Raw genomic sequence first — 12603 nt, 5'->3', positions numbered from 1 at the left:
GTCTCACATCTCCCTGGACTTTGTGACCGGTCTCCCGCTGTCCAACAAGCATACCACCATCCTAACGGTGGTAGATCGGTTCAGCAAGATGGCCCACTTTGTCCCCCTGCCCAAGCTCCCCTCAGCCAAGGAGACTGCTGAGCTGGTTCTGCTGCATGTCTTCCGGCTTCACAGGCTTCCCACGGATGTAGTCTCCGACCGGGGTCCTCAGTTCACATCAGTCTTCTGGAGGGAGTTCTGCATGCTAATCGGGGCCACAGCCAGCCTGTCATCGGGATTCCACCCACAGTCTAATGGCCAGACTGAGCGCAAGAACCAGGCGATGGAGACAGCTCTACGGTGCTTGGTCTCCGAAACTCCAGCATCCTGGTCCCAGCAGCTCCTGTGGGTGGAGTATGCTCACAACACCCTCACACTCATTCCTTGCACCTGGTCCATCCCTGTCTCACCTGTAGCACATTCCCTCATTAGTCTTCACTACTCAGGTCCCCTCACTTGCACTTGTCCCCTGCCAGATTGTCTTGTGTTTTTTAACCTAGCTCTCCAGCGTTCCTTGTGTGTAACCTGTAGTTACCTGTTGAGTAAAGGAATCATATTCTGTACCTCTGCCTTCCTGAGTTGTGCTTTTGGGTCCTTGGGTTATCGGGCCGTTACACACAGCAACGACGAAAAGGGCCTACCAACAGAAATTAAGAAAACATTACTTTGCATTACATGTTTGTTTGTTTTTCCAAGAAAGAACAAACACATAGGCCTACAACCAATCATTTAGCCTCGTCCATAGGGCCAGCAGGCTGGATGAAACCAGATAACTTACCATTAGTAGAGCGGGAGACTACGATTGGCCGCCAAGTGAAATCTGCGTAGGACAGTGTCCCTCCATTCACTCCTGAACTTCTTTGTTAAGTCTTTCTCCAAAGCACAATCAGGTTGGCCTTTCATTTGTGGAGCATCGACTGTCTGTGATCGAAATGATTTTGCTCCTTTTTTCAGGAGAAATGTAAAAATCAGGCAAGTATTTGGCTTAAAACACTGTGTAAAAGGTTAAGAGATGTATTTGAATTTGTATCATATTTCTCTACTAAACAATTGAAAATGAACATGACCAAAGCTTTTGAGATTACAGAAATGAAATGTAACCTATTTTACATCTTCTCAAACTGTTTTGTTTGCATAGAGCATTCAATGTCCATGTTATAGGCTTTTATATGTGTCCGTGTTCAGGCGTTTCAGAGATTTGTTTATCTCCCTGAAGCAGTTCCGGTCCAGCTGAAGACAGAACCCATTATTGCCCTCCTCAAACATCCAGACAGGCTTTTAGAGGCAGCTAGTACACTGTTTCCTCCCCCAAATGACTTTCTGCCTGTCCTTTTCCCACTGTCCTTCTTTGTATTTGTGTGGACAGAAAAGTGGCCTTTAGTGAGGAGTTTAGGTGGGCCAGCAAGTGGCAGAACTCTCAGAAACTAAACTAATACTATTGTTTACAACCACAACATATTTCTAAAGAAAACGCCACTCAAAAGGCAGTGAAAAGCCAGTCAAACTCTCTTCCCTGCTCTCTCGCCTGTTCTCTGCTGCTGCTCTGCTCTCTTCCACCCATCCCCCACAGACAAGCTCGTCGCATTGAAAAGCTACGCTTCTTAGCGTTCAGAATCCGTTGGAATTACGTCGATGGCGTAAATATTCGAGGAGTTACGGTAATCTTAGTTTTGCATCCTGTTTGCATATTACCTCCTGTGACAGCTCCTGTCGCCGGCGACAGAGAGTTGCGCTCTTTTTTTTTTTTACGTGTGATAAGTGACTGACAGGCTTGTCCGTCCAGGGCGGGCCCAGCTGAGTCCGAGGGTGGGCCCGGCCCCCCAAGGCCCGCCCATAGCGCCGGGTCTGACTCAACCATGTAGAGACAGAAATGACAAGCTGTCGTGTGGATAATATAAATACAATACGGCCGTTTAGTTTGTTTAATAATAGAACAAGGTGTAGACCTGTTCTATAGGAAAGAGAAACTTAAATGATGACTTGTGATTTGGCACTATCGAGAAAAGGGGGGCGCCCCGCCCCCCTATTATAACTGTAGGGGAAACACTGCCATCAGTAACTGCAGGCATGTCTCCGCTCGATAAAAACAACTGCAAACATATCTTGATCATTGTTTGGCAAAAAGCTTCTGTATAATATTTACATGACCTGTTCATGATATGATCACGATCGGATAATAAACATGAAAAGTGTGCTTTGTGTGGGAAGCACACTTTTCCTCATACACATCAAGTATGATAAGAACAGCTGATTTCTGGCAGTAAACTGCTGCAGCTGGTATATATATATACACACACACACACACACACACACACACACACACACACACACACACACACACACACACACACACACACACACACACACACACACGATGAAAGCTACGTGAAACCGGAGTCAAATGCCATGTATGTGTAGACACATGGCCAATAAAGCTGATTCTGATTTATTTTTGCTGCTGACCCTTGAAGTCTAAGGAACACACCAGACAGGTCAGAGATAAAGTTGTGGAGAAGTTTAAAGCAGGGTTAGGCTATAAAAAGATTTCCCAAGCTTTGAACATGTCACGGAGAACTGTTCAATCCATTATCCGGAAATGGAAAGAGTACGGCACAACTGCAAACCTACCAAGACACGGCCGTCCACCTAAACTTACAGGCCGAACAAGGAGAGCACTGACAAGAGATGCAACCAAGAGGCCCATGGTGACTCTGGACCAACTGCAGAGATCCACAGCTCAGGTGGGGGAATCTGTCCACAGGACAACTATTGGGCGTGCACTCCACAAATCTGGCCTTTATGGAAGAGTGGCAAGAAGAACGCCATTGTTAAAAGAAAACCATAAGAAGTCCTGTTTGCAGTTTGCCAGAAACCATGTGGGGGACACAGCAAACATGTGGAAGAAGGTGCTCTAGTCAGATGAGACCAAAATTGAACTTTTTGGCCTAAATGCAAAACTTATGTGTGTTGGAAACCTAACACTGCACAACACCCTGAACACACCATCCCCACAGTCAAACATGGTGGTGGTAGCATGATGCTCTGGGTGCTTCTCTTCAGCAGGGACAGGGAAGTTGGTCAGAGTTGATGGGACGATGGATGGAGCCAAATACAGGGCAGTCTGGGAAGAAAACCTGTTGAGTCTGCAAAAGACTTGAGACTGGGGCGGAGGTTCACCTTCCAGCAGGACAACGACCCGAAACACAAAGCCAGGGCTACAATGGAATGGTTTAAAACAAAACATATTCATGTGTTAGAATGGCCCAGTCAAAGTCCAGACCTAAATCTCATCGAAAATCTGTGGCAAGATCTGAAAACCGCCGTTCACAAACGCTCTCTATCTAATCCGACTGACCTTGAGCTGTTTTGCAAAGAAGAATGGGCAAAGATCTCAGTCTCTAGATGTGCAAAGCTGGTAGAGACATACCCCACAAGACTTGCAGCTGGAATTGCAGCAAAAGGCGGTTCCACAAAGTATTGACTCAGGGGGGCTGAATCATTTTGCACACTGCACTTTATTTGTGAAGAAAATTTAAAATCATGTATAATTTTCTTTGTACTTCACAATTGTGTGACACTTTGTGTTGGTCTTTCACATAAAATTCCAATAAAATATATTTATGTTTGTGGCGTGTAATGTGACAAAATGTGGAAACGTTCAAGGGCTATGAATACTTTTGCAAGCCACTGATATATATATATATACACACACAGTCAAAAAGGTACAACTTTCAAATGATGGGTAGAGGAGCAATTTATCAGTATTATTATTATTATTAGTTTGACGAGTGGACAAATTATAATAATTCATAAGAAAATTATATTTTTATGACACTTGTCCTTTATAATGATTTATGATTATATTATTGTTCTAAAGCATTATAAATATTGAAGAGTGCTCAATCATACAGTTGTATAGGCAGCTTATAATGACTTATTAGTATTAGGGAAGGTTTTACATTCTATGTTTCAAAATTCATCCGTCACAAAGTAAGGTATTTCATATATATATATATATATATATGTATATATATATATATATATATATATATATATATATATATATATATATATATATATATATATATATACATATACACATGGTTTCTTAAAATCAACAGTGTGAAGTAAAATCCAGTCTAAATAAATAAACGCTGAAGGGGTACTGGAGCTCATCTGAAAAGGCTGTGTTGGTTTGAGTGATGTCAACTAGTGATGGCAATCTAAAGCTATAGCACCAGGAATGATGTCGACGTTTAAGTGCTCCAAAGACTGTTTACATCGCTCCTGATTTACATTCTGGTCCTAATAATATTAGGATAAAAACCGATGCAGCAGAACCTGAGATATTGTCTATGTATTCCACGCATCCTTACCTGGCACCTACTGCATATGACCCACAATACAACCCGACAGCTCAGTTGGAGACCAGGGTGTGCTATGCTAGTAGCTAATGTAGCTACCTTTTGATCGCTTCTTTTGCTGACTGCTTGCGTTTTTACAGGAGCACCCTGAGCGCCTCAAGTTGAAAACAATTCAACTCAGAGTGGAAAAAAAGCTCTTGACATCATCAGCGTTTTCTTCTCATTGTATTGACTTTTGCTAGATAGCAGGAGCAACACGACTTTATGTAGTCACCACGATCTGAACCGAAAACAGTGCGGTACGTTGCTTTCGTAAGTTTAAACTGTACCATTTAATATGAAGTAGGTTGGTATTGTGTTATTCGGAAGTTGCCTAGCAACAACAATAAAAAAGGACACAGCCCACTGATCCCTCTGATCGGGCTAAAGAAATACCAACAGTGCACTGGAGGAGTGTTTTATGTGCAACCGACACTGACTCAAGTGACATCACTTGAGGACATTTGTCAGACTTCACACAGCTTCCTCAGGAGACACCGAAAGCTTTTTAGAGCCCCCGACACCAGGAAACACACGCTGATGCAGGAATGCAGTCCCACCTAAACGCTCCACACAGCTCAGCCAGGAATGACCAGAGTGAGTGCTCTGGGGCAGAGTGTAACTGATGCGTCACTGATAAACACCTGAAGGCAGCAGGAGCACACGCTGTCAAGTCAGAATGAACAGGTGATTCTCCACACTGACAATGGGACTCATTTGACAGCCTCAAATTCATGAATCACATTTTGTTTTCGAGAAGTGAGGACGGTTTCCTGTTAACTCCCCTTCCATAAAAAATAAAAAAGGCAGAAAATCAAAGGTCGGAGAAAACAGCCTGACGCATACCGATACCTGGGCAGTGCCTGGGCATGCCTCAGCTGCCTGTGTTTACAGGTGACGAAAGCAAGGAAGGAGCGGAAGACAGGAAGACAAGACACTGACTCTTTCTTTTGAAATCCCAGAAAACAGACAGAATATCTTCCTCTGATTCTAATCACTGGTTTCTCACGCACATGCAGGAACACACAGGAACAGGGTTGTGAGGGACCAGAGTCCACTCTCACAGGCACGTGGGTTTGCATATATGGCTCCACCTAACAGACAAACACAAAGCTGTCCCAGAGCTCAACACTGCCAACAAACAGCTGAACAAACAGAACACACACACACACACACACACACACACACACACACACACACACACACACACACACACACACACACACACACACACACACACACTGGAACCCTTGAAACACAGCAGCAGTGCTGTCAAATAAGGAAATGAGGGAAACACCTTTGCTGGCCCTTCTATTGCCTCACACATGCTTCCAGGTCTGCTACTGTACATTACCATGTGGGTGGGAGTGTCTGCTGGACATTAGAGCCCCAGCTCTCATAATCCAGGCACAGTTATGGAGTAATCCGTGAGCGCAGCGGGCTGCTGGGAAACGCACTGACAGAGCGCCAACAAGTCTTCCCACCGCTGTTATCACACTCCCTGTTTTTCCTCCTCCCTCGTCTTACATTTCCCTCCCCCTCTCTCGGTCTTTCTCTCAGGGCTCTTCCTGACATGCCAACACTGTGCATCAGTGACCGGCGGAGGCCGGCCGTGGAACTCCCAGTTCTCTGAAAATTAAAACAGTCATGGCCCATTTTCTCATTTAGTTTCAATCCCTTATCTGTCCAACAGCGGGGTGTGAGGCTTCTTTTATAAGCCGGTAAGGTAGACTGATAGAGTGCTTTTTCTGGTGGTTTTTAAATAAAGATCTACACCAGTTTCATGTTTCTCCTTATCGCTGTGAAAGGCTGTGAAACAGTTGCTGGAGTTACCCTCTTCACATTTCCGGAGTGTTTGTCAGTGCACATGTCTAATCAGAGCTGCACCCCACCCTACCTCACAAGCAATCCTCCACTTCCTCTACATGCCTCTTCTCCCCCACTCTATCATTCCCCTGCACTGCCCCAAGCCAGGCCATACAAGACTATGTTGGTAATGAGGGCAAAGGGGTGTGGGGGGGATAGTTGAGAGGAAACTGAGAATTTCCTCCCAAACTAGGGAGTGCAGCAGCAGATCTAACACCTTCGTATAGCTCTGGGTGTACCTGTGGACGGGAATAGAATGTTTGAGTAACCTGTGATGTATTTACCTTGCACTTAATGCTATTGTATTCTCTTTTGCAATGGTGTCAGTATTGTTTATTTTATACTTGTTGTCATTATTGTTCAATTATGTTTATATTTATATATGTTTTTTTTTGCTATTCTTCTGTTGTAATCTTTAATGAAACTCAAGAATTTCACCAGAGTAATGAACCAGAAGTGATAAAGAGGGTTTGTTCTGTCATCTTTCACAGATGATTAGTCGACTAATCAACCTCTCCTTTTAAGTTTCTCATCTTTAAAGTAGTTCATCCAGTAAAATGCCACAGAATTGAACTTACATGATAATAAATTGAATGTTTGATGAGGATACTCCAGATGTTTTCCAGACTAATGATTAGAAGGGTTAGGTGGGAGTGTCTGCTGGACATTAGAGCCCCAGCTCTCATAATCCAGGCACAGTTATGGAGTAATCCGTGAGCGCAGCGGGCTGCTGGGAAACGCACTGACAGAGCGCCAACAAGTCTTCCCACCGCTGTTATCACACTCCCTGTTTTTCCTCCTCCCTCGTCTTACATTTCCCTCCCCCTCTCTCGGTCCTTCTCTCTTGTTAAATTTCTCATCTTTAAAGTTGTTTATCCCGTAAAATGCCACGGAATTTAACTTACATGATGGTAAATTGAATGTGTGACACTCCTGATGACTAATAATTAGAAGGGTTAGGTCAGCAGCAGATGAGAATGTGTGCAGTGTGATTTGGTGAGTCAGTAAGCAGCCACGATCACAAATGGCACATGTGAACCCAACTGACCGACATTATGAATTGTATGAGCTGCAGCTCTAACAATGTGTGAAGAGTATGTGGGAAGCTGAAGCCCCCGGGCTTTTCTTCTAATGTGTACCCATCAGTGAAGTCTGTAACCATTAAGAACACCGTGACAGATCCAGAAAAAGAGCAAGAAGCATGTGCTCAAACAGAATTGAACAGTAGTAGGCCATACTCCAAAACTGAAACTTCTGTGTCCCACGCGTGGAGGATGTTAAAGGTCCTTCCTAGGGCCAGGGTGTGGTTAGTCTGGTCTGGACTGGGAACATGGTGCACTCTGAGAAGAGGAGCCTCTCATTCTATGCCAACAAAAACGCAACAATTCTTAGTTTCATGTGGTTATACACTGAAGAAAAGACACACATGAATATCAATCCCCTTAAATGCTGCACACTGGATCTTGAATTGAACTATTGTATTTATGAAAGATGATCCTGTCTGTCTCTACGGCATTGGGAGCCTTTTGTGCTCTCAGACTGTTCCTCTGATCACGAAAATGACATCAAGTAAAGTCTCCAATGGTTCAGTGCTCTGGATTAAAGATGGACATTGACACTGCATGCTTTACATTGCATCATGTGGGACGGAACCCTCTCCACATGTGTTCATGTGACCCAACTCTGAGGAGCGCTGCCTGTTGAGGTAATTAATTATTATTTTGTCAAATTTACGTTACTTTGCCAAAAGAAAAAGAAAAAAAGAAGAGGAAAAAAGATCGCATGTCCCAGAATGCACCACCAGTAGGCCAGTGCAGGCTGCTGATCACTTAATTTGAAACACCTGCAAAGGGAAGCTCTGAGAGCAAACATTTCAGCTGAGACAGAGAGAGGGAAGGAAGCCACTGGTACTGTAGCTATTATTTATTAATTTGTTGGCGAAAATTGTTTAAAGTTTATTTACATTCTTGTTGTATAACTTTTTGCTTTTTGTGTTTGAAGGTTTTCAACCTAAATGGACCAACCAGCCAACAATTGAGAAATAAGAAAAACAATAAAGATCGAGCTGTGTTGGAAACGAGTTGTCCCGTGCGTCCTTTGGATCACATGTACCAGGTCATTTCAAGTTGGGCCAGAGTTGACGGAAAGATACGTGGGAACTTGACACTGCCTATTGGCCGACTGAATTCTTCCACTGATCGCTGCAGCTGTTCCACATGAGGCCATCGGTTGTGCTGCCTTCACATGTTATTGTGGAGCCACCGCCACTTGTGTCCAAGTGTGGAACAAGCCGATTGCACGGCAGCGCCGAGCGCGTACAAAAGGTGTTGATGCGTTCTGCTCGTCACATAACGGCAGAGGGCGTACAAACAACAGAAGCCAGAAGACAACCAGCGGAACCGGCACAGCGCCATAAGCCAACCTCCACGCTGCAGAGGCATGTTGATTATCTGGAAAGTCACATCTCATATTCATAGATGACTTCATTGCCTTCATACCAGCGCTGTAAAGAAACAGGTCAAGTATAGCAAGCATTATAAAGAAACAAAGGTTGAATATCCTGAAACTATTGGATTTCGCTGAGACATTAACTCAAATGTAGATTTTGAAGACGACCTGTTTCTAAAGGAGCTAAAGGATAAGTGTCCGTCTTTGAAAACATGTTAATAGTGCTTTTTAATCAGTGAACTATTTGTGACGGCACAGCATGCGCCTAGTTACAGAAAGGAAGAGCTGCAGGAACAAGCGCCACACACCTCACACCGGCTTCACTCCGGCCACCATGACCTAAGCTTCATCTGGAGGAATCCTACAGAACAGCCCGTTGCCAAGTGTTATTATTATGATATAAAGGTTTGCTAGCAGCCAAAGCCACGATATCCGAACCAAAGACAGAGCTATGTGTGGTTAAGACATGGCAGCACTTCCACAACTCTCCTACTTCCCTTCATGCAAAAGGCTTGTGAGAGCAGATAAGTAACCACTTCTCCAGAACCTTTAGCTTTCACTTTCCGTGGCTGCTGAGTCGAATACAAATGTTACCAGTGATTGATCACACCCTGATAATGTCCCTGATGCTTTCACTGTTTTGGCCAGATCAAGAAGCCAAAAAGACTGAAAAAAAGACTTACAGCAATTGGTGGGGAAGAAGGTGCTGACTCAGTGCAGGAAGGAAGAGGAACAGAGATGGGGTCCGGTTGTTGTCACACACAGATCCATACGCATCAGACAAGACCCATGAGGAAGTCCACCTTCAATGATTTGAGGTTCAGGTTTGGTTTGTACATTTGACACTAAGGATCTGCTAGTAGATGCAACAAAATACTGTTCATGCAACATTCAAATGGTAAATCCTTATTCCCTGCTGGTGGCCACAGGAGGCCAGGATGCTTCCTCGTGTCAGATGGTCAAATGGCTCAGAACCTCCTCCCACCAAACCATTCCAACATCCCTTTTGGGGTGTTACACTGTGTCACTTTCCCAAAGAGACAATCCAACATTCACGCCAGCTGGGTTCAGTCCTCTCTTCTCCAGTGTGGGAGGAAGATGATGGAGAGCTATGTTTGATCAATGGATTATGTCCACGTGCGGTCCACACCTCACTGAGATCTGAACTCAATGCGAGTCAGGCCGCCTCACAATGTGGTCTGGCCGATCGGATCCCAAAGTGAGGAAGATTCGATCTGGGAGCGTACTGACTCAGTCGATTCATCAATCAACAGATAATTCATCAGCAACTACTTTGATAATCAAATAATTGGTTAGTCATTTTGAATGCCAAACATTAGCTGGTTCCACCTTTTCTGCTTTGGAAAGTCACCAGATACAGGATGAGCCTTGGTGAGCAAAGTGACAGCACTACCACCAATGAGGTGCCCTTGAGCAAACCCATCCAGTGGAGCTGCTCAGCGGCCAACAGGTCAGACTGTGGTTGGACCATCTGTGAACAAGGCCTTCCTGAAACTGCTCCCAGAGAAACTTCCCTGGATAAGTGAAGGCGAAGTTGGATCTCATAAGGTCAGATCATTACATTTGGCTGCCGTACGTAAAAAAGGGAAAATGTTGGTGGTGCGAGAGGAAAAGTCATGGGGGTAAAAAGAAATTACCATAAATATCTGGATATGTGAGGATTGACATCATTGGGTCCCACAACAAGCAGTACAAACGCAACTTGTACATGTATATATTCATTTGATTGGTATAATCTGATACCTAGTCACACATATATAGATGCTGACAAATAAAGTCTACACAGACGTGGTCTACAGAAACCGACAGCAACCGGTGTCACCTATTATAAACTTATTTTGCTCAGTGACCAAGCATTCCTGCGCAGTGACTCAGTGTGAAGTGAGCCACAGTTCACAGAATGACTTCTGTTGCTGGTCAGGACACAGAGGGCTGCAGGGACTAGGACTCACTTTACTGGCTCCAAAAGGAATCAGGGAGACGAACGCCACTGTCACACAGCCTACTGCTGTTCACTATTCCAGTATCGGAGTGCAGCAAACCAGTTACAACATCTAAAGGGCCAGTGTGATTGGTTTGGCAGCATCTAGTGGTGAGGTTGCAGATTGCAACCAAAGGAAGCTTCTTCCGTTTGCCAAGCGTGTAGGAAAGCTCTGGTGGAGGACGCACAAATGCGAATGGCCCAACCCAGAGCCGGTGTTTGGTTAGTCTGCGCTGGACTTCTGTAGAAACATAGCAGTGTCATAGTAATGGTAATGTTCCTGTGCTTGTAAAGGGCTTTTCTAGTCTTCTGACCACTCAAAGTGCTTTAACACTACCTGTCATCATTCACCCCCTGATAGCGGGGGCTAAGGTGCCACCTGCCCATAAGGACTACCTAACAGTCACTCACATTCATACACCGTAGGCACAGCTACGGGAGCAACTTGGGGTTAAGTGTCTTGCCCAAGGACATGGGCTAGCGGAGCCAAGGATCAAACCGCCGATCCTCTGATTGAAGGACGACCCTGCTCACCACTGAGCCACAGTCGTAGTGGAGAAGAGGATCCGCTCCCTATGTAGATTCTAATCTAACACAAACAACGATTCTTAGCTTCAGGTAAATTATACACTCATCAAAAGATGCGTATTTATATCATATCCCATTTCAGCCAAAATATACGGCTACATGCTGCACACTGGACCATTAAGGCTGCATTATAAGCTTGTATATGTCAAACCAGTTTTACTAGAAAGGGAACAGCACTTTGCTGAGTTCAGGGGTGGAGAGTTACTCCCACTGCACAGGAGGCGTAGCGTGAGCAACACGCTAGCAAGCAGCAGCTGCAGTGCTCCTGTCTACACAGGATGCGTTCAGGCACAGCATGACATGAGTAGTTCAGACTCGTTTCAGCCAATGAGAAGGCAGTTTTAGATTCTGGCATGACATGACATGCAGACCTCACTCTCTTAAGCCTCTTGCTGTATCAACAGTGTCCATCCAGATGGAATGGTGGGGCCAAGCACTAACCTAAGGTACTACTTTAATGTGGGTATTTGCATTTTTTACTCCAAGAAATTGTCTTCAAGAAATAACCACATGCTAAAGCCTATTTATGTATTCTTCTAAGGGAATGGAATACTTGACAAATATAAAGTAACGAGTATTTTCAAGCGAAAATTAGTGGAAAGAAACACGTTTCCAGTACAATAGTTTGACTCCACTGAGTTTGTATGTGCTTGCTATAGACAAAATAATTGGGTCTCGCAATATCTCGATATATAATTTCATCACAAAGAGATTCGATTGAAAGGCCATTATGGCCCAGCCCTAATTTCACAAACAAACCATATGATCCCTCATTAAATGATAGATTAATCTATATTAAACCAACCAACAGTATAAAACGCAGTTAGAATTAGTTCCGCCTTCACAGCTACCTCCTTAAATAGCTGCTAACACAATCAATCAGTAACAATGGTCCAGGATTATAATAAAGAAAACCTGCATTAGTATTTTACTTTTGATACTTAAATATAATTTGCCAACTTGGGATTTCACCAGAACCAATGCTTTAGAACCAAGTGAATGCCAAAATTCAGAAAATGTGATGGTGCTGGTTTTTCCCGCAGTGTACCGGGGAAGACACATTTAAACTCACTGTAGACACAGGGGGCGGTTAGCAGCCGGTGCTAAATAACGGCGCGGCTGTATTGACTTGCATTACGATGCGTACTACCTCTATTGAATACTTGTTCCACCACCGGTTGAGCAAAACATTTCAACACAGTGCAATACTGTATTCATTTATTATTTAACTGGGACAGTGCATGGGAGAAACATTAT

General features: G+C 44.2%; 1 protein-coding gene across 1 annotated transcript in view; it reads right to left on the bottom strand.

Moving 5' to 3' along the window:
• The window catches only part of LOC306742063 (kinase suppressor of Ras 1-like), a gene marked incomplete at both ends in the record, with an annotated part of 37543 nt that overhangs the window by 19641 nt on the left and 5299 nt on the right, over positions 1-12603 (bottom strand). The gene's annotated exons all lie outside the window — the stretch shown is intronic.

Source organism: Taurulus bubalis, assembly GCF_910589615.1.
Source record: "Taurulus bubalis genome assembly, chromosome: 10".
Lineage (NCBI taxonomy): Eukaryota > Metazoa > Chordata > Actinopteri > Perciformes > Cottidae > Taurulus > Taurulus bubalis.
Note: the sequence above shows the minus strand (reverse complement) of the source record. Positions and strands in the feature narration are given on the sequence as shown.